The 26,932-nt window shown below is 44.6% G+C and overlaps 1 protein-coding gene across 1 annotated transcript in view; it reads right to left on the bottom strand.

The window, feature by feature from the left end:
* Window positions 1–26,932, bottom strand: part of GNAS (GNAS complex locus) — a 121,810-nt gene that overhangs the window by 94,395 nt on the left and 483 nt on the right. The window lies entirely within an intron of this gene.

Raw genomic sequence — 26,932 nt, 5'->3', positions numbered from 1 at the left:
TCGTGTGCAGAGAAGGAATGTGCTGCTGTCCCTCAGGAAYAAGCAGCAAGGAAAACACAGCTTGGGGAACGGCAGCCGGCACACACCAACCAACGGTGTCCTGATGATGAGACACTCCAAAAGCAAGAGCAACAAACCTCCCCASTTTTTATTTTTATTTATTTTCCACTGCAGATTTTTTTTCCTTTTATTTATACTCTGTGGTAGGGCAGACTCCATAGGGACCATGTCCTTACACAGACACATCTACCTCCTCTCAAAAGAGAAACATCTTTGTTTACTTAAACTATTTTAGTGAGACCTAGTTTTTGCTGGTTCTAAAGGGTTTTGTCTTGCAAGTAAAGTAAACACCAACATCTCTGACAGAAGCACGAGCTTGGAGAGCCCACTCTGAGTAGACCTCATAAAGGTGACATAAAAATACATATATATATATATACATGTATGTATATTTTCACTGCTTGCTGAGATGAATCATGTCAGCCAAGGTCTTTGTAATAAATAAAATGCTCTCAAAGCATTATCTGTTAGAGATAGARGACAGAAGGAGCGGAAAATTTTTGCACAGAAGCAGAGCAGGGTCTGGTGATATCGAGCAAAACACTTATCAAACATCAGGGCTGCAAAAGGGACCCAAATAATGCAGTCAAGGGCTGGGTGTCCTCTCAGTGCTTCCCAGCCCTGGTAGGATTTACAAAACACACTCAGAACCCCACAAAGAGCTGGGAAAGCATTTTTTACAGACACTGATAAAACCTGACACAACACAAACAAGCAGAGCTCATGGGGTGATTTCACTTTGGGTGCATCTGCTCCACTGAAATTGGGGAGCTGAAGGTTCAAGACAAAGCACAAAATGCAGGAAAAGACATGTGAAATACCCCCCACCTCCACACAAACTGTCTGCCCTGCAGCTAAACACCACAGAGGTGAACCACTCTGTCCTGACTGTGACAAGAGCAAAAAAGTGAGGAAAGGAAATGAATTGTTGGAATAATAATGTGTAATTTATTAATTTCTTGCCAGGATCCCACAAGAAGGCACAGCTCGCCTGTGAACTGACAGCTCAGAAAAAAGCACCCAACTCACTCTTCAGCAGTAACATCTTGGTTATAAAGCCAGAAAGGGATTTCTTTTTGTTGTTGAAGCAGCCTCTAAGGGGTAAAGATGAAAATTCGCTGTCTGTGTGCTCCATGAGGGAGGGAGCACCAGACAGAGAATACGTAAGTRGTGCTTTAGCATTTTTTCCCCAAATTTATAAGGAATAATAGTACATCCCTCTCTAGCACTCTGACCATATATTCTTATATAATTTTTGAAGCTGGAGGAGTGCTAGAACTTAACATCCTCCCAGCTGAGAGCACAAAGAGGAGAAGTGTAAACCCAGAACGCTCTGATCAGGTTTGTCCCCTTCTCCGGTGCCCCACTTTGGTTTCTTGGAAGCATCCCTGAGGCTSCTCCTGAAGGAGGATGAAGTCAGAGAGTTTACATTCGTTCTTGCAACTCTACAGCCCCTGCCCCAGCAGAAACCTCCCTCTCTGGATGTAATTAGAGCTCAAGGAATAGCCTGTCTTCAAGATGACAGAAATCAGATTCCACTATTAAAAAAAAAAATGAAAAAAACCCGCCACCTTCATTTTTACTCACAGAATGCAAGATTTCCCAAGTATTGAAAACCAAGATATCCCTGTTATTGAGGATGACTGAGAAGCTGCAACATTCATGTTTGCAAAAGTTGCTGTCATGTTTTTTATTTCCTCATCAGGTTGCATGAAAGAAGCACTTTCTTTCACTTTGCTGAAAATCCAAACCATCACATAAATATGAACATAGCTAAGCTAAAATAAATCCATCACCCTGTAAATTTTTTAATAAATCAATATACTGTTATGTTTTGAAATGGTACAAGACAAATTTTTCCCCCTCTATAATTCAAAACCAGCCTTAACCAATTACTCCAAACTTTTCCCCAGACACATCTCCTTTGGCTACACATTTCACATGAGAATTTCCAAGCCAAAAAGAGTTTCTTCCACAGACAAAATTGGAAATGAGAGATTGAAATCACCCTAATGATAGGTACTGGGTTATGCCTTTCAACCATGGACCCGTGCCCGTACCTCTACAATTGTGACAATATTTTTCCAAGCAGAGTATCATGTTGTATGTAACACTGAAACTTCCTGGTCTCTCTCTCTCTCTCCTTCTCTGCTGCATGGTTACCATCTTATTTTTATAAGCATTCCATTCTGGGGCTGGCCCTTCAGCTTTGGCAGAGTGAGGCAGCTTCTGCTTTAAAGCGGCTATTTTGCAACTAGCTGCTGCTTGCTGCATCCCTCCTTCCCAGCCAGGGAGTACCTGCAGAGTTTTCCTCTCCAGCTACTGGGAAAATGGCACAATCCCATAGCTGCTGCCCCTAAAACAGGGAATAACTGGAGCCTGCTAAGAACGGCCAGGGTGGGCTCGTTTCTGGGTTTTTTGGAACTGGGTTTAAACATATTCATTAGAAAGTTTCTAGATTCACATCCTGCTGGTGGCTGGCACTTCTGCTGCTGGAGGAGTCAGGCTGGCATCAAAGCAGAGTTTTCAGTGCCACCCCAAATGAATGGACAAACACCAGAGGAGCCACAAACAGCATTTCTGAACGTTGCTGGGTCACAAACAGCGCTCAGCAGGGTAATGGCAGCAAACTTCACCCTGTATTCTAAGTGAARTAACTATTGTATGAATTAACTTTACTTGGGCTGTTCAGCAGTGAGGATCCAGCCCTTTACAAATAACAATTAATGTTCTATTTTTTCCTTAAAAGCAAMCAAAYATAAAACCCYAAACCAGTGGATTTAGAGCACCCAAAATGCTAAATAGTGCCAGGAGGGGAGCTCTGCCTGTCTTGTCCAGGCTGCCAGGGCAGGAGCCTTGCTCATAAACAGCTACCTTGTCCTAGAGGTGACATGGTTGTGTCCTTTCCTTTTTCCTCAGCCTGTTTAAATTGCTGTATTTAAGAGTCTCACACACAGGTGAGCTGCAACCAAAAGAAAAATTCAACCCTGGTCACAGTCCCAGAGGCATCTCAGCCTCCTGAAATGCCCAAAAGCCCTCAGGACATTTTTGGCTGATCCTTACTCCAGATCAGACATCTGCATCAAGGCAGTAAGTACATCATGGATTTTTAGCCGAAGTTCCTCGCTGCTCTGGCAGGCAGTAATTAGATTACGAGAATTACAGAAATGACAGGCTGCTTGTCTACTCTCTGTATGGGCAGCCAGCAACAGCTTGGAGAAGAGTAAAGCACTCAGATTAGTAAAGGGATGAGCTCAGTGTAAATCCAAATAATACCGAAATAATATGTATTAGCAAACAAGGCCCCTGAACCAGCACATTTACTGCTGCCATGCTCATCCTTATCCTCTCCCGGCTCTCTCACCAAACCGATGCAAAATGTCCCACGTGTGAGGCCCTTTGTTCATTTGCTTTTCTAGAGCATCTCGGCATTGTGCCTTCCCTCCCCTGTGTTGTATCCCTGGTTCACATAGCTCTTAGAAAACCCTACAGAGGGAAAATCCACAGGCTGGTAACCCCAATGCCAGCGTGCCAGATGCTGGCACCCAGACCAACGTAACAAGCATTGCTTTGCTTATAAAACTCCCATATTCAGCACTGCACACCACACAGCTTTAAAAATTGGAGCAGGGTTTTCCCATATATGGGAAAGCTGACCTGCTGCTGCTGCTCCAGCTCCCGGGACCAGCGGGGCTGTGCACACCCTGGGCTCTCCCTGAGCGCTCTGGCCTGATGCTGCCTTGAAAGAAGCCACATTATTTCTGTACTGGGCTCACCCACCAGCTTGGTTAAACCTGTTTCAATAAAACTACTCCATTTTTTCAACYCTTCCATCCAGAGCTGTGTTGGTACATCCGATACTTCTGTGGCCAAAGCTGAGGTGTGAGCAGCAGCATCACCCTATGGGCTGGGGCTGTATGGGAATATGGCTCTTTGGAGGCTCCCTGGGTCCTGCTGGGCTAAGGAGCTCCACTTGAGACCCCTGGGTTGGGTTTAGGGATCCCACTGGGTTAAGTTTTAACGCTCCTGTGTGATCCACGAGCCCCGGTAGCGGCTGTTTGTAGGATGAGCACCAACAGACATCTCCCTCAGCTGTGGGAGAGCATCTGAGCAAACACATTGCTCAGAGCCCTCGATGGAGGGCAAAGAATCACACTCCTGAACCATTTTTGGGGTTTTTTTTGGGGATTATTCCATTGTTTCAAATGTACAGAAAGCATAGGAAGCAGCACCACCGGCAGCTGAAGGCTCCTGGCAGGGAGTGGTTCTTGTGCGGGTTCAGTAACGCACGGAGCCCTTGGGACTCACTCRAACAACCCACAAAACGCTGACCCCGAGGAGCTGCACAGGCAGCAGGGTGTATTTATAAACTCCTTCCAAAGGCCGGCAGGATGAGCAGGGCTGGGGCCATCCAGCTGCAGCTCTGGCCATGCCAGACAGCTGCTCTGTGCAGGGGATGCCCTTTGATCCTTGCAGGAGCCTCCTCTGGCAGCTCTGCCTAAGGCAGAGATCCACCAGAGGTGATTTTTTTAGGAAACCAGCAGTGTGCTCTGAATACCTGCCCATGCTTCTAACTGCAAGGGATATGCAGAGGGGAAATAAAAAGAAGAAAACCAGAGTAAGAGCTATTAATCACTACATAACCACGACTGCATTTTCTTTCTCCCCACAGTTGTTAGAAGTCACGCAAATCAATCACACATGACTTTYGAGTTTCTTGGCACACATTCCGTGTTCTGCAGGTTTCCAGGGGGGCTGTCCAYGTGAAGGAGACCCACCAGCAGATTTCCTCCACCTCATTGCCTGGAATTGCAGCAGGAATTCAGCACAGAGCTCGTGAGCAAGAGTAAAGACATCGGGAATGAAAACTGGTGTCTCAAAAACAGCAACAGAAGCAGCCAGAAAAAATTAAAATTGCAGGTCAGACACCTCTCTTGGTTTTGTTATTAGCATGGAAACATCGGTGTAGGTAACTGAAAGCGTTGCATCACTTTAAGAAACATTAATTACATCAGTGGTCTTACTGTAAAAAGTTYCTTTTTCTTTTCCAGTTTTCTAAAGCTTTACAAGTATTTCAAAGGGAATCCTTCCCAAATATGCAAACAGCAAGTCAATATGCGGAGCTTTTTTGCCAAGCTTTCCTTTCCCGACATCTCTCAAAGAGACGCGATTAAAAATACATTCAGATAAACACAAAAGGACTAGAGCTGAGCAGGTCCAGTATTGCCAAATAATTACAGAAAATCAAAATCATGGCTAAACAAGTCCCAGATTTCCCCATGCAGTGGGGCCTCCCGATGTTCCCCTGTAACAAGAAGCAATTGCAGTGTCTGCCCCTGCTGTGGCTCCCAGGGAGAATTGCAGGAATTGGGAAAGTGGGAGCGATCTGCGAGCTCTGGAGGCTGCTCCTTTCAGACACAATTTGGGGGGTTTTACTTGAATTGTGCCAGGAGTAAACTGGCTTCTTCTTCTCTCAACAAACACCCTCAGCGTTTCCATTGTTTTAATTAAATAACTTTCCCTAAGGGGGAAAAAAATACTAAGGATCAATAAYAAATGCCATAATTAGTATCTCACTAATTGCATTCATTAATTTAGAAATGCTATGCCACAGCTTCCCAAAATATTAAGTTTTCCTTGGCTTTATTTTTTACTATCTAGAAAAATGCTACAAAATTTATTTTCACCAGATTTAGGAATTTTAGACAGTGACAAAACAAATTACTTGATATTACTTTCTTCCTTTTAAGATACCTAAATTTCTAATCATGCTACCATCGAATTTTCTAGTTTTCCTTAAAATATAGATTTTGCAATTGCATGTTTAACACTATGGTTACAGTTCACATTTAGGACAAAGGTGACTTAGCACTGAGCCAGTACAAAGGTACAGAATAATCTTCAAACACATTTAAAGCAGTTTCATACGTCTCCATGCCTTCTAGAATGGAGTTTGTAGTAGTGCTAATAAAATTAAGTATATTAATCTGATCATAATGTAATACTATTTACAGTATGTGGAAAAAGTGGACCAACCTCAAATTAAAGAAAAAAAAAATCAAAATTCTGAAAACCATTAACTTYATCCATCTTAATTCATCTGTGTATAAATGAGGAAGAAAAATATTATCCAATATTTCAAATTGGCAAAATTTTATTTATGCCATCTCCAACTGAATGCATTCAGGGTAAGGGAAGGGGAGTAGATTTCAAGGAAAAATGCAAATATCAGGGAGGTTGATTTAAACCCCCTCCTTTATGCCCTTACTGTGATAACATGCAACAGGAAAAGTTTACCAGGAAAAATATAACTATTTTCTTTTTAGAGACTTTTTGGGTTTGCAATTACTGCCTTTTTTTTTTTTTCTAACAAAATATCATTATTCTGTCAAGTTTCTAGAGGACAGTATTGAATTCCCTACCATGCATCCAAAAATTCTAGTTCTGTAAAAATAATTTTGAACAAAGACTGTAAGATCTCAGCTGTGACTTTCCAGAGATATTCTCTTTATGTTGTAAAAAAATACTATTTTTTCCTCAAAAAAAGCTCTCAAAACTCTCCMATACATTCTCTGTAAAAGAGTTTATCTCCTATTTTATTAAGTTGTCCCTCTCGAATAAAATGCTAAGTTAACAAWGCACTCTAGCTTCTGATACATACATAAAAAATATTAAACATTATTTTAGAGAGTAGCAAAACACCCATTAGCCTTTAAGTACTTACTGTACACATTTTCATTTTGTCTATGAACAATATCCTCCCCATCAAACCATTAGAAGGAGGGGGTTAAATTTTATCCCTCCCAAGCAACAGTCACAGGATTGATTCCTTTAAAGCTCGGGCAAATGAAACAATAGAAATGTGGAATTCTGTTATCTAATCCCAGGAGTTAATCTCAGCTGGCTGTTATCAATTACCAACATGCCACCTGCGTTCTGCAAGTTGGGAAAACATAACAAAATGTTACGGCAGTTACAAGCAGGAGCAAAATAACTCAATAGGCAATGCTAACATTTTAACAGCTAACAAGTTAGCAGAGCTGCATGTCAAAATACAGGAATTTCTTATGCTATAGGTTGGCACATTTATTCTACGGTAGTGAGGGAAAAAAAAATCACTTTTTTTTACTTTCATTCCTGTGCMACCAATGCAATTTGGAATTAGATATGTACAATTCAACAATCCATAAACACAATCAAAACCAATAAATGACACATCGACACATCACTGTTTCTGAAAATCCAAATATTTTYTACCTATGCAAGGCAGTAAAATAACACACTTGTAACTCTATATTCTGTACTTATCTTAAATTCCTTCATGCAATTTACCATCTCAGTTAAATTTCTTTGCAGACTCTCAAGGGATTAATTTCAACTACATTTGAGCTCTTTTTCCCCCTCATTCTGACTTTGTAAGTTATGGAGGACAACAACTATTAAGTATGTAAAAAGGTAACAATTTTAAAATTACAATCCCTGGAAAAAAAACTCCAACACACTTTAAACATTGAATTCCCTAAAGAACAGAAATGGGCAAGATGTATTTCAGACATGTGACTATTAGTCAACTATTGCTGAAGTGATCCAATTATTAAATAGTCAAGAATTATTTATTTTACTTATATAAACTATCCCTCTTTTCTGGTCTGGAATAAATTAACACATCCACATGTTTCTTTGTTTACTATGCCAAGAAGAATGACTAATATTTTTCGATAATAATATTTTGATAAGAAAATGAATGTTCAGTTTAGATTCATAACAGGAGTTTCTGCATCATTTTTGTGTGCTGAATCAAATTTGAAATGATCAAATTAGAAGGACTGGAACAACCTAATTTAAAAACAAAAYAGCTTTGCTCAAATACAAAAAGGGYTTTKCTAGGTGTTCTATCAAATGAAAGCMTACTTGTGCTTTCAAAAATATACTGGTTAAGGGATTTAGACAGGCTTCATATGAAATATATTTAAACATCAAAACTAATTTAAAATGATCTAGAGAAAAGCTGTGGMATGTCCAATCCTTAAAAAAAAAAAAAAAAGGTAATTAAATGCTCAGGGCTTAGCCTGCTAAATACAATTAAGGACATTCTCCTCCTTTCTCGTTCTGCCAGATAAACGCCCTCCCCTTCACCTCCAGCACCCTGGAGGGCTKCACCAGACCTGGGGAAGCAGGGAAACATCAACCTGCGTTTGAGAACCACTTCCAGATGCAGCAGTAATGCCTCGCTACAAAACTCCCATCATCTCATTTCTCRCGTTTGGTTTCCCTGTTTTCCAGCAGAGGAGCAGCCGGAGCTGCACGGGCAGAGCCTGGTCCAGCCCTGCCGGGGCATCTCCTCCATCCGCGGCCAGAGAGATGTTAAAAATGCACCCTGAGACCCCCACCCCTTCAACCTGGGTGACACAAAGCCAGGTGGARACTTCCAGCGGCTTGGTTGGGGCTGGGGAGGGGGGAAATCTGATTAAAAATTCAATTGTCTCTGAACTGCAGGGCCTCCAGTTTGTCCCTGTCCTGTGGCGGGGCAGCTTCAGGAACCAGGTCTGCATTTTCTGTCACAACAATTGTTTCTGCTTCAGTTCCCTGGTGCAACCAAAACAGGCATTTACAGCCAGAGCTATAAAATGTCTCGAAGGAGATTTCCACCAGCCCTGCTCAGCATCTCCCCTGCCCACCCCGGCAGCGCCTGCTCCTCCCTGACTCCCTCCCACCCCCTGGAGAAGGGACCAGCCAAGCCTTTGCTCCACAGAACGAGCTCCTCAAGGTCTCTCCATCCTTTCCTGTCGCCCTTTTGCTGTCCCCTCCCTSTGCCACCCTGGAAAACAGGCTGCACCTTCCTCATGCGAGGGGAGCTCAGTGCGGGGGGCTCGGACCCTCCCGCCCCGCGGGTTTGGCGCTGCCAGGGCCGGGCAGGGCGAACAGCACCGAGCACTGCGCTCCAACAGGGGCTTAAACCAAAGCGAGAACACCGCCAGCAAAAAGGAAAGAAAAAAAAAAACTAAAAGAAAATAAAAAACAAACCCAACACCAGGTGAAAAGGAAGGGAAAAAAAGTGAGGAACGACCCCAAGGACCTTCCAACTGCTCTGTCCCAGSACCGCGCGGGAGTGTCAGAAAAAGAGGGATTTGTTGCCCCTTTCCGCTGGCGCGAAGTTTCAGCAAACAAAATAACAAAACAAAATCCGTACAAATCGTCAAAAAAAGTCCCCCAAAGCTCGTCCTCTGCAGAGTGCAGGGTCTGCTTTAATGGTTTCAGGCTGCTGATGGGGGTTTGCTTTGGGGYTCCTGGCTGGAGCACAGCGGGGCGCAGGGCAGGGGCGGATCGGGAGGCAGCAGTTCCCAGGAGGGTTTCTGGAGTTACTGCACGTTTATTTCACCAGATGCTATTTTTAACCCCGCTGTTACTATTTTTACCCGTGTCAGTGTTTTCCATTTGCTGAACTCTGTCCCCAAGCCGGCCCCGCTCCCCCCAGCCCTCCCCGGGTGCCCCCGGCTCCCCCTCCCAGCGCTTCCAGCTCATTTCAGGCTGCACTTTTGGATCTCTTCAAACAGCCCCAGAGAACCCCCTTCCCCCCCCCGCCCGGAGATACAGATCTATATATCTCTGTCTATAGAAGCAGAGCAAAGTCCACGGGCAAAGCTCCTGCTCCAACTTCATTCCTCTCCAAACACATTCCTGCCAACGGGGAGGGGAAGAAAAAAAAAAAAAAAAAAAAAAAAGAAAAGAAAAAAAGCAAACAAACGCCACTGTTGCTAAGTTTTGCACTTTATACCCTTTTATATTTACAATCCTCTCTCGGCTAAAAATAGCAACACATGATCCATTTATAACTGGCCGGACATGCCCCGCAGCCGCCGGCGGGGCCCTGGCTGATGAAAGGAGCTCTCTGCGTTCCTTCTACCTGAGCTCATCCCCCGCTTAAAGGGCTCAGACGGCTCTGCTTCCACAAAGCACGCATTGAAAGGACTGCTGCTTCCCGGGGAGAGTGGCACAAGCGACGGGAAAAAAACAAGAACGAGAAAAAAAACCAGCAGAGTGAGGCAGGCAGGCTGCCCCATGGCCGTGTCCTGCTGCCCGGTGTCCAGGGGGCAAAACGGAGATGGTCCAGGCTGGCAGGAGCAAAGGGGAGCTCCAGAGACAGCTCCAGCTTGGCTCCATGTGTGATCAACACATTAACTCACGCCACAGGAGCGTTGGGAATGACTGCAGAGCAAGACCTCAGGGCAGGTTCAAAGGTTCCTATATAAATCACCTTCGAGCTGGAAATTATTCTAGACATGGCTTTAGAGGTGGCTCTGGAAATTCTGCTGGAAACAGCTCCTGGATTGATTCCAGACAAGTGTAGATGTTCTTGGATTTGGGTGGGGAGAGGGGCTGGAGGGCCACGCTGGAGTCAGCTCTACAAGTTGGTGGAGAAATGGAATCGGCAAAGGCGTAAACACTCGCGGCTATTTGCCGTAATTGTTCATCCAGGAGATTTTAACAATACGGGATTCATTCCTCCACGAATACCTTCTGAATCTGTTGTCAGAAATTGCCACTAGCATGTGCAGGACTACACGTGCAGCACAAGGARCTGTGTGACCGAGCAGAGTCCCAAGGGCACAGCCCTGCGCCCAGTTCAGTGCAAGCCACTCCTTCCCACCTGCAAGATCCAGGTGCCACTCTAATGCCACCTCCCATCCCAAACTGACACGCTTGTGTGTTTTAAAATTTCCTCTCTTGGAAGCGCAGGTTTTCTCATTTTCTTCTCGTTGCCGAAACAAAGAATCCCAGTTCAGGAGAAGGATGGTAACTCATGCATCACTGACTAGTGGCAACAAACACCACCCTACACACAACAGGATTTTAGTGCAATTTATGCCAAATGTGCAAATCCCTGCCACTTAAAAATGGAAGGGTGGGGGGGGTCAAACCCTCCCAAAGTTTCAAGACTTTAAAGCAAAAATACACCTTCTGGTTATAAGCCTTTTGGGAACACTTGAAACATTTCTCAGAACTCTTTAAGMGCTAGAAAACGTGGCTTGTTTGGACTGACAGCAGAAGTTCAGTGCCAGTGCTCCATGGATTGTAGCTGAGGGGAAAAAAGCAATAACCATGAAAAGAAATTATTTTAACAGYTGGCAACATCATTACCTACATTTATTCCTCCTAATAGCCCCATTTCAGTCGCTTTGTCTGATACTCTTCTTGATTGGCTTTTCAGTGGGAAGTCACATCACCTCCTGTCCTGCCTGCACAGGAGTTTTCAGGCTGTATTTTTCCCTCCACAGCTCGACCACGTATGCACTCCCATGCTTTGTTTATACAGGAACAAAAAGTGTCCATGTGTACCGTTGCCTGTCCAAAATTTTACATATCACCAAACCAGACATGCAGCAGGCTGGTCAGAATTCTTGGAGCTGTGCTCCTCGTATGCATTATAATTTTTTTTTTATTATAATACACAGATTTCTACCAATTTCCATTAGCTTTTAGATGCCTGCTACAGGCAGGGGTTCAGACTCACCACCTCCCAGGATGTGACATTAGCAATCAAGTGCCATTTGCAGGCTGCTTTCAGAAAGGCTAGAAGCAAAAATCACRGAAAACCATGATCCTGAAAGTCATTAATAGGAGAATGCAGCAGTGGTTCTGCAAATGCTTTTCTGGGAGCAGGGAAGTGGAAACTTTGCTGCCACATTGCTATCAGTGTTGCAACTCTCTGTGTTTCCAAGAAATCCTGATTATTCTCCCTTTTAGCCATCACCAAGGTGTTGCAGAATGACAGCCAAGCATGCATTCAGAGGCACAGGAAGATGGAAGCATCCCTGGACAAACCTAAATCTGTCTTGCTGGGGCTGCTCTGCAAAATATTTKTCTGAACAAGAGAAAGAGAGTTCAKCCCAGGGGCTTGGGGGTACTTTCCAACCAGGCACAGAGTGGAAATCTCTCCAAAAGACATGAATTTGCCATAGAAGCTCCATGCCCTGGGTTTCAAAAGCAGAAGCAAGACAGACACACAAAAGTACAGCTTCACCCAAGCTATGAATAAATGCCTGTGCACTAACGTTATAGAAATTGATATTATCATTAAAGCAAAGTACAGCTCAAATTCTTTTTCCCCAAAGAACAACCCACTGCAGATGKCAAAACTGTAGCCAGAGGACAGTGGCAGCCATAGCCCAAGCTGGGCAGGCACAGCCCCATGTCCCCGGGGCAGGCTGACCCATCTCACAGCCACAACACTGCTTGGGAGAGTGCTCAGCCTTCACTCGGCTCCTTCCTTTCCGTGGCTCCTTCCCCTTGTCACAYTCTTCCTTTTTTAATTTGAAACCCACCCTCAGTCCTTGCAGCTTTGGCCCCCTCTTCTGTCAGCAAAACCAAACTCCCTGGTCATGTTCCTCCTGGAGTTTTGCCAGCTAATGCCACTTCTTTATTTTTCCCCTCCCGTTCTGTTTCGTTGRGKTTTTTTTTCCTTTTTTTTCCCCTCTCCTCCTTTTTGGAGTGTGACGGTRGAGCAGGTGTAAAGAGAACAAAGGGACAAGTTGTAATAGGGGTGTGATGTAGCTAAAATGCAGTRTTTCACACACTGCCCCTGTGTTTTGGTCTACAATACCTGAGGAGCCTGCTGGATGTCTCACCTGRACACAGGTGAACCTTTAGTACATCTTCCTCCAGCCTACACCAAGGAGCTGTAATAGGGATTTACCCAACCAAGAGTAACCGATTCTTCACTTCTTGTTTAAGTGGCCAAGAAGAGCCCTGGGCTACTGAATCTCTGGCCACTGACCTTTATATCCATTTATTTTAAAGATGTGTCACTATTTTTCTCATACGTCAAACAATTGAATAATTTCTAAATTCTCTTCCCTCTGACCTCTTTCTTCCTGTTTTATTCTAGAAATACTCATTCAAGACTCAAATATAAAGAAAGCATGGTATGGCCCAAATGTTGCAATTCCTCATTCCACAGATTGCTATCRCTATTGCAATTGCTATTCCCTCTGGATGCAGAGAAACCCACACAAAAGGACACTACAGAACACACATTTGAATAGTATATGCTAGAAATACGAAATAAAGGCTTTGAAGTATCTTTACAAAAATATTCCTTAATAATTAGGAGGAAAGGGCGTTATTTTTACACAGGGAGAGTTGCAAGTGATGCCTTCTGCTCTCAGCAATGCCTCTAATGTTCATTTTGTGGATACAGGTAATTATTAGGTGTTACGATTGCACTGCCCCCATGGAATCATTCCCTTAGGCTGAATTTGCTTCTCCAGACACAGCGGCATCACTCGGCAATTCTGCTTTTGAACAAAGCTGACTTGACCTACTTTGATCAGACGTGCTGGGAGACAAGAGGTGGAGAGCTCAAGAGAAGGGAATTGTGGAGAACGGAGGAAATCACRCAGCTCTGTCAGGCAGCTGAGAGATGCTGCAATTCTGGGAGTGACTGGGAATCACTGCTCACGAGTCGAGGAGTGAGTGCAACCAGGGCTCCCTCCAGCAGCTGCCTCAAGGAGAGCTGGAATTCTGCTGGCAAAGGCACAGATCAGTGAATCCAGGAGCTCCTGGCACARCCACAATAATGCCAGTATGTTCAGGATGTGTAACACCTCTAGCAGAACACGATTGTTCCACAGTCATCGTTTTGTCCATACAGTTTATACCAAGTGTGCTGGTTCAATCCACAGCSTGCCAGTACCAAAGGAGAGTGGATACTGTGCTTAAATCTTTGTTAAGGTAATGAGTCACACTACAGAAGGTTTCTGCTCCTCTGTCTCTGCAGCCTAAACTAAGAAGAGACCACGGGAGCTGCAGAGTTGATAAAGCTGTACACTGGGCTCTGCTGGCACTGAGCATCCCAAACTACAAATCAGCATCCTGTTGGAGCTGACCCGTGGCTGACCTGGCTGAAGAAAGCTTTGATCTCCTTCTACCATCACTTCCAACCAAACTGGTCCTGAGAGCATCTTTCTTACCAAGGAGCAATTAAAAGAGAACCTCCCAAACCAGCACCCTTCCCACCACACTGGTATTAATTTAAATAGTCTCATGGATTTGTGTGAGCACTCAAAATTCCACCAAAATAATTTACGTGCTCTTACTGGGCTAAATGTGCTAAAGAATCCAGCCCCAGCACGTGAACCCCAGTGTCCCATGGGACAGACACCAGCGGGCCTGGGAAATGTCGCAGCACTTGAGGGCGCTGCTGCAGTAAATTTAACTCACCCTAAAAACCTTGACTTCCTTTTATTATGAATTCAAGTCTTCTGTTAAAATATCAGCGCCTCGTGTTGACACTGACATTATTGCTGTTACACAGTGGCCCTGTTTTGGTAAACAATGAGAAGAAGTTAGTCCTAACATTAAACATTCAAGGTTAGCACCTAGTTATGCCTTCAAATATCTGCACAAAGTGATAAAGTGGAAGGACAACACGAAAACAGCTTCATTCAAATTTTTTTTTTCAGTATAATTTCCTTGCTCTAGGTTAAATGAGCAARTAGGAGAAAGCATATATGTTCATGGAACTGAACAAAAATAAATTGGGGATGAAGATGTAAGCACCCATTTCTATTGGAAGGGATACAGGGGCTGCACAGAGAAACATGTTTTGAGTGAAGTTAGAATTTGCCAGTCTGAGAACTGTTCAAAAGTTCTGCCAGTGCAACACTACATTTGATAATATCCTTTTTTTTTATTACAGGACTTCCATATTTTATTCTTTCACCATTTTGAGTGGTTTGCTCAGTGTTTTTCATTGCAGGAGTTACATGTTTTTCTCTAAAGAAAAATATACCGGGATGAGCTGAGACTTTTAACTTTGACTAATACTGACTGCTTAACAGAGAAAAGAGTAAAGGGAAACAGTGACAACAGAAAAGACCTTTTCACAATGTTTTTAATACTTCTGCAGCACTGTATTTCTCCATCATTTTATAACAGTGGTCTGTGTCCTTAAAAATTTAATATTTAAAAATTCCCTTGACAGTGTTTCAGAAAAAAACTGACTTTAAATTTGAGGAAACAGAAATATGGTGAAGGAGGTGCTGTGGACAACAAKGGACTGTTCTTCTAAAGTTTAGGGACATCTACAGTGTCAGTCTTATATATTAATGAAAGGAGTACTGCTTATATGTCAAAAACCAAATCCAAGTGTAAAAAGGCAGGGACAAAGTTAATAAAGGGAAAGAAAAATCAAGGAAAGATGCCCTAAACCCCATGCCAATCAAAAGATATGAACACAAAGAATAGAGCACAAAGTAACTCAGCACTTTATCTGCAAATGAACAAATCCTTTCTGCTACAGCATTCTGCTGAAGAGCTATGCTTAAAAACTAAGGAATAACAAACAGTGCACGTCCAACTTTAACAGCTCTRGCTGTGACATGATACTGATCTCAGTGTTTATAGGGGGAAACCAGAGCTGCAGATTSTGCCCTTGAGCTCTGCCTTGCTGAAACCCTGGAGACACATCAAGGGACAGCAGCAGCCCGACAGCMGAGCTGCTCTGGGGACCAGTGACCCACCAGGACATCTCCATCTGGCAGGGCTGGAAACCTTTCAATCCCATCTCTGCCGACCCAGCMGAGCTGGAATCTTCTGTTAACAGCCAGCAGAGTAATTTGCTGAGCTTCAGATTTAGCGTTTTGCCATGATATATGAAAACCTCACACATCTGCAGAGTTCAAACCTTCTAGGAACGATTCCAATAAGATGCTTTGTGTTTCCTGCTCCACACAAAAAATAGAAAAAAAAATCTCATCTATAATTGACCTTGACAGATATTGGGAGCATTTGGCACCTATTAAGACTCCTTTAAGATGAAACCCTCTAAGCTATAAAAAGAAACGTAAATCTGAGCTTTACACCACATTTTGTTCACTGGAAACACTACCATGGCTAGGTTCAGTTGATTTTCCATTGAAAAGTTATYTTAAAATATGTACCAAACTGACTTTTTGAACATTTATTGACCAAGTAGGACCCTTCTTTTTCATCCTACACATCTGCTTTTTCAGGCAGACTACTAAAATTAGCTTAGAGATCTGCATAGCCTCGTCATTGTTCTTCTCCCTGCTCCACATATATGCACAGGGAAGAAAACCAAAAATCCACTCAATTGACTTTTCTGCTGAGAACTATCCCTACTTACAGCTCAGAAGACCATCAGAACCTCTATCTGACCACATCTAGGAAGCAGAGACAAAGCCAGGAACTGTCAACACTGAGCAGCTCTGCCTTGGTTGACACAAGGGCTGCTGCCATCAGAGCCACAACCCACTGAAGCATCAACAAACACGTCCTAAATCAAAGGACAGGAGGAGAAAAAATATTGGCGGTTTTAGAGGTCCAAGGACACCACTCCCACTTGAGAAATGGGAAGGTTCAGGTTGGAAATGGGGCCAAGCCAGCCAAACCAAAGTGTTGGACTGTCCCTTGAGTTAATCCAAGGGAAAKCTCTCTTCACCCACACTGTGATCAGCTCCTGAGGGTGAGGGTCCATCCCATAACTCACTGTGCTGAGACACTTGGTTTGCCATRAAATGGAAATGTGGCATAATCCCTTTCTGGAGGGAATTTTGGGAAGCACTGGAAAACTGCTGCTTCCCAAGCGACAGAAGCAAGATTTTCTCTATGCACAGTAGGATGCAGGTGCAGGAAAAAAAAAAAAAAAAAAAAAAAAAACCAACAAAAAAAGGAATCTCTTCTAATAATGCAGCATGGACGAATTCCTGCTGGCCAAGGCACGCACTCTTCTTGTGACATCTTCACACAGGAGAGCTCAACCGAACCAAACCATCCTCCCAGACATAACAAATTCATGCCCCATGTTCCCATGGGGAGCTGGCAGGGATCTCCYTCACCCTGCAGGCACAACTTTTGCTCTTTAGCTACACAAAAACCCCACTTTCTCTCCTCAAACACAAAAGCTRCAACAGCATCTCAAGGATCTTCAGTGTGAAAGGATGAGCCACTTCCGTGCTCCAACACAAACCAGGCCCGACCCTGAACGCACAAACACAAAGGGCTGCTCTTGTCACAATCAGGGCTTGCCCAGTGCCTTTTGCTGTCCCTTTTGCCCATTATCCCATGCCAGTCTGTCCCTTTTGCCCATTACCCCATGCCAGGCTGTCCCTTTTGCACATTATGCCGTGCCAGGCTGTCCCTTTTGCACATTATCTCGTGCCAGGCTGTCCCTTTTGAACATTATCCCATGCCACTCTGTCCCTTTTGCACATTATCCCGTGCCAGGTTGTCCCTTTTGCCTGTTATCCCATGCCAGGCTGTCCTTTTTCCCCGTTATCTAACTTCGAAAGAGACGTTGAGGTTGAGGTCCTGCCTTCACTGTAAAAAATTAGGTCCAAAAGGAAGTTTAACACGAAGGAATGGGTGGAAAATAAAAGTGCTGAACTGACAGCTAACAGTTCTTTTCCCCATCATAATAAAGGTTTCCAGTTTCAAGAAGATATCTTCCAATAATGTAAATTAASAGATCTTAGGAAGCATCTTTTTGAACATAAAGAAATTTACGCATAGCAAGAGCGTTATAGAGTAGAGTGCTCAAGTAACACTTCAGTAAAGAAATCCCAAAGAGAAATTATGGGAATTACATCTCCGAGTTGGAAACTTGGTGCTTTCAACAACAGAGAGGATAAGTCAGGTATTTACTGACCACAGCTCAAAGTCAGGGTGAGTAAGGTGCACCAAAACATCCAAAATATGAAGCAGAGGGGGCTTTGCATCAGGTGCTGGCCCCTGCAGCAATCCCCTCAACTGCAGCATCGTCTGCACAGAGATCGATGGAAAATTCATCCTCTGATAAAACCCCAAATACACACTGCCGGTCCAACAGCAGCAGGGTAGTGCCCCAGTGYCATGGGGATGTCCTGGGGTGCCCAAGGAGGTTCCTGCAGCTTCCCCACCACCCCCTGGCCATTTCCCTAATTCTCCATCCCAATTTCCCATTAAATTCCTCCAGCAGTATTCCTAAGAAACAGGTGAGATCTGTGGCAAATGAAGAGAGTAAGCATTCTAATACCATGGCAGGCTTGTTGTTGAGTAATCCAGATTTCAGACGAGCAAAATAGCAAGCAGTTCTGTGGGACTACAAACATCTGTYTCTGAGAGGTGTCCAGATCATTAGCAGCTAATTCTACATCTCTGTTACGTTCCTGCCATATGCTGGGGGATAATCTCTGCAAGCAACAGGGATTTTCATCTCAAATCCTAACAAATCTGCTCTACAAGGTTTCATCGTTTTTCTTATGTCACTTAAGAGATAAAACCTCTCAGCTGCTTCTCTCTGCTCTGGGTGTATTCCATCACAGCACCCAGCAGCGCCTACAACCTGCCCATTAAAAGCTGACAATTTCTCCATGTCATGCTGGAAAACAAATCCTCTCCCCTGTCAAGGGTTAATATAAAATKTCTCTCTTGGATAAACTCACACTCGGCCTGTCCCCCTCACCCTACATGTCCCATCCTCCAGATGAATGATGGCAGTGGATTTGAAACAATCCCGAAGGAAAAGTGGCAGAGTGAGCTCAGGGTGGTGAGGATTTGGTGGTCCTGCCTCCTGCCAGCCCCCAAAACAACGAGAAATTCCTACAATCCCCAAATTTCCACCAAAGCCACGAGCTCTGCTGCTGCYGCTGGCGAGGAGGGACGTGCGGACGGGATATTTTTATCCCCTCTTCATTCCCATCCCTGTCAATCCAAAACAAACTTGAACCAGTGGGAAAGATGGTTCCCAATGAGAAAAGGATTCCCTGGCTCGCTCTGTGTGTCACCACTGGACACATGGATCCRTGCCACTGCGGTGGCACAGCTGCATCAGCCCTGGCTTCCCAGCTCTCAGGAACCTTCCCAGACCAAAATAGCAAACTTACTGCTTGATTTTTAGCAGCTGAAAAGCAGCACCAAACCACATAAGTATCATGTAAAACRATCTTTTTCTAAGTATATGTTTATTGTGCACAGAAGAAGTGGATTTAATTACAAACAACTGGAAGTTTTTAACAGGCTGGATTGCCCCCTACTCCCTTTCTAAAAACTAAGGTTTGGCAGCAGCTTTTGGGTTTCATTGCAAGTCTTCTAAGTATTTCCTTGGAAAGACTTTACACTTGGTCCCAGGCAAGAAGTCAAAATCAACATTTAAAAAGCATGCCCTGCATAATTTCCAGGATTCAGCAGCATTAAGGTATACTTATGGAGGCCAGGAGGAGAACTGCTTTTTGTGCTTTCTGACTTCGTGCATAAAGCTGGTCTTCAGACAAGGAAGTTTATATTCCAAATAATATTTTTAACTACATGTGGTCGAGTACATAACTTATCAGRCCTTTCCTCAGCCCCCTCCCAAAATAACCCTGAACAGTAAATACCTTTTCAGTATTCACATTTTGCTTAGACCTCTACCAGGAGCAACAGATTCTCAAACCTTCTAATGCAGAATAATTCGATGCCAAACTAAGTTCGAAATAACATTTTTTTTTWAAATTCTTTTGTACCATAAAACTCCCATTTGGGCCTGGCAGTGATACTCAGGCYCCACTGGCTGGTTCTAAGGTGGGTTACACCCAATTTCCTGGTGTGTCCCCATCCTTGCCCAGGGGATGGAGTGTCCAGGTTGGCTGGCAGCACCCAGGTTCTCAATGGCTCCAGGGAGAGAGTGGACACTGCCCTTGCTGACATGAATAATCCCACTGAAATCACAAGGATATGTATATGTATATATTTTAAGAACTATCCACTCACATTTTATGTTGATTTTGTATTGGTGGGGGAAAAAAGCTRAGAAAGAGCATTTTCTTGTGAATGTTTGAAGCACTGTTAAGAACAAATATATATTCTGAAATATGAGCAAGTGAAGCCCTGCATCACTCACCACCTAAAACCACAAAATGCTGATCTTCAGAGAAGCTGAGAGAAAAGACAGCACAGGTAGCAATGAGAGATCAGGGGAAAAAAAAAAACCTTTCAGCTTTTCATCAGCAGAGAAAAATCATCTCTATCAAACTGTGACTTTCCTGTGGAGGTAAGGCAGGGAAAGCATCAAGACACTATTTCATGGAGTATTTTTCTTCCAAGCAGACAGTTCAAACTGGCATTTATAAAAAACCCCAAATCATCTGAATGTAGATTTTCAGCTCACAATACCACACCCTTCTCCTCAGTATCTACACTTCCTCCCTGTGTTAAGTCCCATTCCCACAAATCCCTCTGTGCTCCAAAAAACCTCCTGGCTAACCAGCCATCCTGAGATGCCAGCATGAAAAACAACCAGGAAAAATGCAAACCCAAACAAATACAKCCCACAAACTAAAAATTGTTTGGTGGGGGGTGGAGTAGGGGAGAGGAAGAGGTTGTGGYGTACATGCAATGACGATAAACATGGAGAAGGAGAAGGTCAARCTCTAAAAAGTTCCTTTTCTTGGGGTTAGGCTGTCAGAAGTCCACCTTACACATCCATCACCTTTGGGGCACAGGGAAGCTGCAGGGGATGCTTCCAGGAGCAGCTCCCACAGCTCCTTCCCAGTGGCTTTTCGAAAAATGCCATTCCCAGGTGGGGATCACACAGGAGGGGTGAGAGCTCAGGCTCTCCCTCTGTTCGTTTTTCCACTGAATCCAGAGCACTGCCTTGAGGCCAAAGCCATGAAGCTGCTGCTGRATGCTGTGCACAAACCAACCTGGGGTAGGAATTGGTGGATTTGGATTCTGAAAATAGTGCTGAGTCCACTGAGAGCCTGGTGCCAAGCTCAGCCCTGTGGGATGGACGTGTACCAGGGGATGGGAGGCACCAGGTATGGGTTGGTGTGCTGTCTGTGATTCTACACACAAACCCCCACTTGCAAGAATATTTAATTATGCTATAGATGGGAAAAAGGAGGAGGAATGGTCCTTCAGTGGGAGGACAAMCCCCCAGCTTTTCCTCYAAMCTGTAATCAGAATTTAATGGRTTTCCCAGGAATTTCRGCACTTCTCCCCTCTTCCAGCACAYCGCAGCAGAGACASAAGTGGCTAAACAGARCAAGACTGGCAATTGCAAAAAACTGCATCTTATTCCTTGCTAGGAACCAACCCATCCTCCTCAGCATCCCCTTCCTTCACTTGGCAAAATAAAAACATCAACTTTCTGACATCTGTCTGACACCTGCTGCCTCCCCACATTCCCCAATTCACAGAATATCCATCAACTTCTCTGTCCTCTAAGTGACACACAGATCTTTTAAAATGCTGCCCAGACACAGACACTGTGGGTTTTCTTTGCAGAGGGAACACATTAGAGGAAGTAAAGAAAACTTTGGCTGAGCTATTTATAAAGACTTACATGGCTCGCTTCTCAAATGCTTCACTGAGCAGGGGAACAATAAGAATAAGTCATGGAGTTCAACTTCTCTTCTCAAGACACATTCTTCAGGTCTGAATATCTAAACCATCATGGATTTATATGCCTGGTAACTGGGCTTTCTCAGGAAAAGTATCTGAGCTGTCCTCACCCCAGGGAATTGCCAGGYTCTTTTCCTGACGTTTTTAAATTGTGGCAATTAGAACGAAATTCAATGAAATCATGCATATTTGTGAAWAAGGACACTCCCAAATTTAAGGGAGCCAGGGAAGAACTGCATGTAATTAACTGCACTCAGTCCTCAGGGCTTTTCCTCTAGGGAAGCCCTTGCCCAGGAGACAGCTCCAGTTAAGATGTCCCAGTGGAGAATGGTGCCAGAAGTTGCACAAAGGGAAACAAGACATTTTGCCTGCTCTGGGAGCAGATGGTGCTGCCCAAGCAACAGGATGACAAGTTCAAAAAAAGTCAAGTCAAAAAGAGAGCACTGTTGGGGTGGAGTTTTAGCTTTAAAAATAAAAAGTCACGGGTAACTCTGAAATTACATCCATGGCTGCAGATGAATGCTGCCTCTCTAGAGTGATGGATGATGATCTTTATGCCACCAGGCATTTAATGAGTGAAAAAAACAGATWAGCACTAACACAGAGATGGCATCTCTGAATGGGGAAAGGGAGGAAATATGTACTTTTATGCTGCTGAGTGACTGCACACAGGCACGACTGGTCCTGGGGATCATGGGATCCCCCAGACTCACCCCCTTACACAAAAATCCATGGTTACACACACACAGAGCATCTCTTCAGCATCAGCCACAACTGTGGAATTAATTAGTTTGGAGTTGAGATCCCTGCAGAGAACATCCCCCTTGCCTCAGCCAGCACTGCCATCCATTAGCAGCCCTCCATCCTCACACACTCAGAGCAGCTCTTCAGACACCTTCCCCTGCCAGACCCTGTCTGAAGCAGCTCAAACTTTGCCAAGCTCCAAATATGCTGGCTGAAGCTCTCCACACCATGTGTCTGCCYGAGGCTAATGATCTTTTTGTTTATGGGGAGGAGAAAGTCAGTGTCAGGAGCTCCCAAGGAAAAAAAAAACCAAAACAAATGAAAACAAACCAACCAAACAAAACGGAACAAAACAAAGCAGGAAATGAGAAGTAGCTTGCCTCTCTCCTTCCTATGGAATTTTAAAATGAGAGCAGGAGAGAAAGCTTATCACAGCCCTGATACAAGATACACATATCACAGGCATCCTTGAGGATTTTTTTGTCCTATTCCTGCTTTTCTTAAAGAGGAAACTTAATCCCAACTYGGTATAAGATGTTTAGCGTCAAAATTCTTGTTCTCAAGAATTAGGAAGCACCAGGATAAAGATTCCCTCCACATTTTTAGTCTGTTTTCTCCTGCACATCTTTCACGTGATCTTCTATAAGGATAACATGATTTTTAGCRGGGTGTGTGCCCTCTCTTCCAGCTCACAATACATGGAACAAACTGGGTGAAATTGAATGAAACAAGACTAATTTTGTCAAGCACACGCCTGTCTTTATAATTGGGTGTCTTSCCCTTCCCACCCAATTCCAGAGAAGCAGGACCAGGATAACCTCCTTCCTGTGAGCTAGCAAGATAGGGAATCACCACAAGAGAAGGAATATTTTGTGGGATTTGAATTACATGCTGCCCTGGAGAACCAGGCCAGCTGCAGYCTGAGTACTATAGATTCAAATTAGTGTTTGGCAAAGACGGAGGATTAAAAATCCGTGGTGCCTTTGGACAATTTTGGCTTTAGTCCTTGGTGGCATTTCCCYCTCCAGCACCCACCAAAGGAGGAGGACAGCACCTCATTCCACAGCAGTGCCATGCACTGACATTTGTGCAGAATTCAATCCCTGCAGTGCTCAGTGTTGCTGCACAGCCCATCAAGAGCTCAACAGTTCTTTATTCAGAGCAGGGTAAGGAMGGAGCGGCGCACAGAGGGCACAGGGTGACACATTGTATGGGGAGGACAAGAATATTGAATAGCTGCTCATTCACTGCACAACATCCAGCTTGTGCCCTGAATGAAGTACCAGCCCTGTGGAAAAAAACACAATGTAAACCATACAAGACAGTCTTTAATTACATGGCAGGCAGGGGCACACATGCAGCACACGCAGAGAGGGGGACTGTGGTCAGTCTTCATGCTGATATTTCCCAGTGTGCTTTTAAAAGTGTATTCTTTCTCTGTACATTTCCCCACAAAAACTTCACATTTGCATACTCTATATTCATATTTGTACCAGCATCAATATTTCTCTTAAAGCCATTTTTACTTAAGCACTGATGGAGGGAGGATCCACACTGGCCATTRTTTTATAGGTTGTAGTTTAATATCAATATCTAGGGTGACAAGTGCACATATCTATATTGRTATATTGATGTCCACAGCTCCTTTTCAACATGGGAATAAGCTACAAGTACTTTTTACACAGGCAAGAGTTCAGCCTGAGAGAGAGAGAAAAAAAAAGCAAAGTACACAGGGACTGGCAAAGCAGTCTCAGGGACCAGCCCAAGTGCATTCTCTCAAAGCAAACCAGATTTATAAAGTCTTAAAAAAAAAAAAAAACAAAAAAACCCAAGAGGAAAACCCTCATTACTGTCACCAGAAAGAAAGCACACACGTAATGCAATTGTTTTATGACAAAGTTTAAAATCCTTTTCCCCATGAGCACACACTTTCACTTCTGGAGCCAGGATTGTTCTCAAACAAAAAAACAATCCCCGTGCACTGAAAAATCACCCTCCAATTCCCAGTAGTATCTCTGAGCTCACACTACGCTGCCAACATAATAGTGATWGCAATCTTGAAGTTGTGACTTGCACAGTTCACTAAACAAAACCCATTGAGATTACACCTGGGTGAGCATTTCACAAAAACAAAGCAAAAAATCCTCCCACTACYCTACTGCGAGTACAAAGCCAGATTRTTGCTTCYAAGACAGASTAGAAGCAAGATCTTTGCTCTACTGAAATTAAGAGCATTTCCAGGGCTTGGGAATTTACCTTATACAACTATGGTGATGAAAAAGCATTGAGGAATTATTCAAGAGACCTAAAATCAATTAACAAGATGTAAAGCTATCCACTGAGTAACTACACTGCACACCCCCCAGGCACTCTGATGAAATTACGAACTTCTCCTTCCAAAAAAAGGAACTACAACATGGGAACATCAGTTGTGCTGGAGAGCATGAACCCGAGTGACACTCAGAGTAACAGACTCGTGTGTTACACACACACTACAACATGAAATCACACAGCACAGGCACAGTAACTGTGCACTCCCTGTGCCCTGAACAGCCCAACCATAGGAAGGAATATTTTGCATTTCCACCACAGTCCTTGGAAGTGCAGGAGCTACTGCAGTGATGTTACAAATAACTGAGCTTTGGGGACAGGACAGACCTGAAGCAYCAGAGCAGTTTTCACTTAAAATCTGTTACTCTCAAAGGAAGAGCTGGCAGCCCTGGCGTCCTTCGCTGTCCAGTCAGTGACGCACTCGTGCAGGAACACATCAGCCTCAAAAGTTGGGAGCACAAGGGAGAAGCTGGAAGTATCTGCTGCAGCTTTTGGCATTGAGCTTCACCCCAAGCAAAGTGACATTCCCGGCTCTGCACTTTTTCCCTGTCCTGACTCCATTCCTTACAGGAAAACTCAGTTGTAGCTTTAAATCCCAGCTGGATGGCCCTGCATTCAACACCAGTCCTGCTCTGTTTGTGTGTGCAGTCCCAGCACAGACACACACAGCTGTGCCAATACCTGCTGATGTACTTGAAGTGTCACCAGCTGTACCCCAAACTTCATATTCCAGCTTAGAAACAGAAAATTCACAAAGCAACAGTGAGAGCGGGATGCAAGGGAGAAGCAGCAAGGGAAGGAAGCTAACTGGAAAACTGACAGTCCCCATGCAAGGAGCAGGGAAATGGGTCTCTTAGGCATCCCAAGATTTACAAGAGGGCCAAAAAGTGACTTCCTGCTATTCAAGTCCAGGCTGAAATATAATAAACGACTGCCAGCATAACACTGACTCATATCCATCAGATTTATAAATCAGTGCTTCGACAAAGAAAGCTCTCTCTGTTGGCTTCACCATAGACAACTCTGAACCACTCAGATGTGGTGTTTAACCCACTCAGYGTCCAATGTCATTGCAGCAAAACCCAGCTCTTTATTAAAAACGAGGCAACTGAAATTCTGCCTACAGAAGCCCATATCAGATAGCCTTTATGACTTAAAGGCTAGCAGATTAACATCAAAACTAGCCCTGCTGTTGGATTYTTTTCCTAATTATTTAATCTACAAAGAGAAGAAAGTTCTCACGGCTCCTCCTTCAGCACTTGTTCACTACAGAGCAAACTGAAAACACATTAAAACCAAACACCAGATGATAACACACCTACAGGTATTGTGTGCTCGAGAGGAATGCACGCCGGGTAGAGCTGTGATTCCTCACCAACAGTCACAGCACACAAGCTTCACTCTTCCCACAAGTGTTGCTCAATCCCCTTCCCATGAAAAGGAGGGACACCTTTATGAACAGACTTACACCAGTATAGCAGCAACCACATCAAAAGAAGCTCTGCTTCTGGAATAAAAAATKTTACCACCAAGATGCAGAAAACTATGTCCAATACTGTCTTCTAAAGCTCCTTAAAGTTCAGCTCTTCTATTACAGGTTACAAACACACACCAAAAAGATGAAGGCAAATTTTGCTCTTTATGTCCTGCGGAACCACGCATGCTCCAAGGGTGAGAGGCGCTAAAGTTATTTGTGAGTGTTTGAAAATATTCTCTATTATTCCAAGACGTTCAGGGTAACCTCTATTCCACCTGCATTGCACTAGGGGAAGGAGGAGTAGAACCATTTTCCGCCTCCTTCGACTTACCTGAAGRCCAACACACGACTTTCTACGCCTGTTTGGATTGGTGTCATGTACCACACAAGCTCAGACATCACACAATTGGATAAATGAAGTGCCTTTCCATAGGGCACCCGTCGGGAAGGCAGTGCCGGTGCTGTCACCGTGCAGGAGCATCCCTGCGCAGCCCAGGGCAGGGACGAGCTGGCATGCAGGGAACAAGGGCTGGCGCACGGGGCAGCGCTGGATGGAGCCGCGCAGCCCGGGAGGCTGCATCTCCCCGCGGTGTTCGGGGAGGCGGAGCGCACACAACGGCAAAGCGCTCCCGCACAGACAACTCGGGCTTTTTCCTTACGGGAGAGCCGCCCCCGCTCACTATCCGCTCCTGCTGCCGCGGTTCCGCTGTGTGGCTCTGTGTGAGCGGACAGCGTGGGGACAGCGTGGGGACAGCGTGGGGACAGCGCGGGGACAGCGCGGGGACAGGCGGCCGCGGCCCCGTTCTGGCACCGAGCATCACCTTCACGGGGGTGCGGAGGCTGCTCCTTCCCTCGGGCCGGCCACCGGCTCCTACCGCACACAGCGGCACCCACGGCCGCGCACGGACCCCGCTCCGGCCCCGCCACCCCCGGCCGGGC

Source organism: Malurus melanocephalus, unplaced genomic scaffold (assembly GCF_030028575.1).
Source record: "Malurus melanocephalus ecotype Western Australia unplaced genomic scaffold, MMel_1.1 scaffold_341, whole genome shotgun sequence".
Classification (NCBI taxonomy): domain Eukaryota; kingdom Metazoa; phylum Chordata; class Aves; order Passeriformes; family Maluridae; genus Malurus; species Malurus melanocephalus.
The sequence above is the reverse complement of the archived record's forward strand: the minus strand, read 5'-3'. Positions and strand labels throughout refer to the sequence as shown.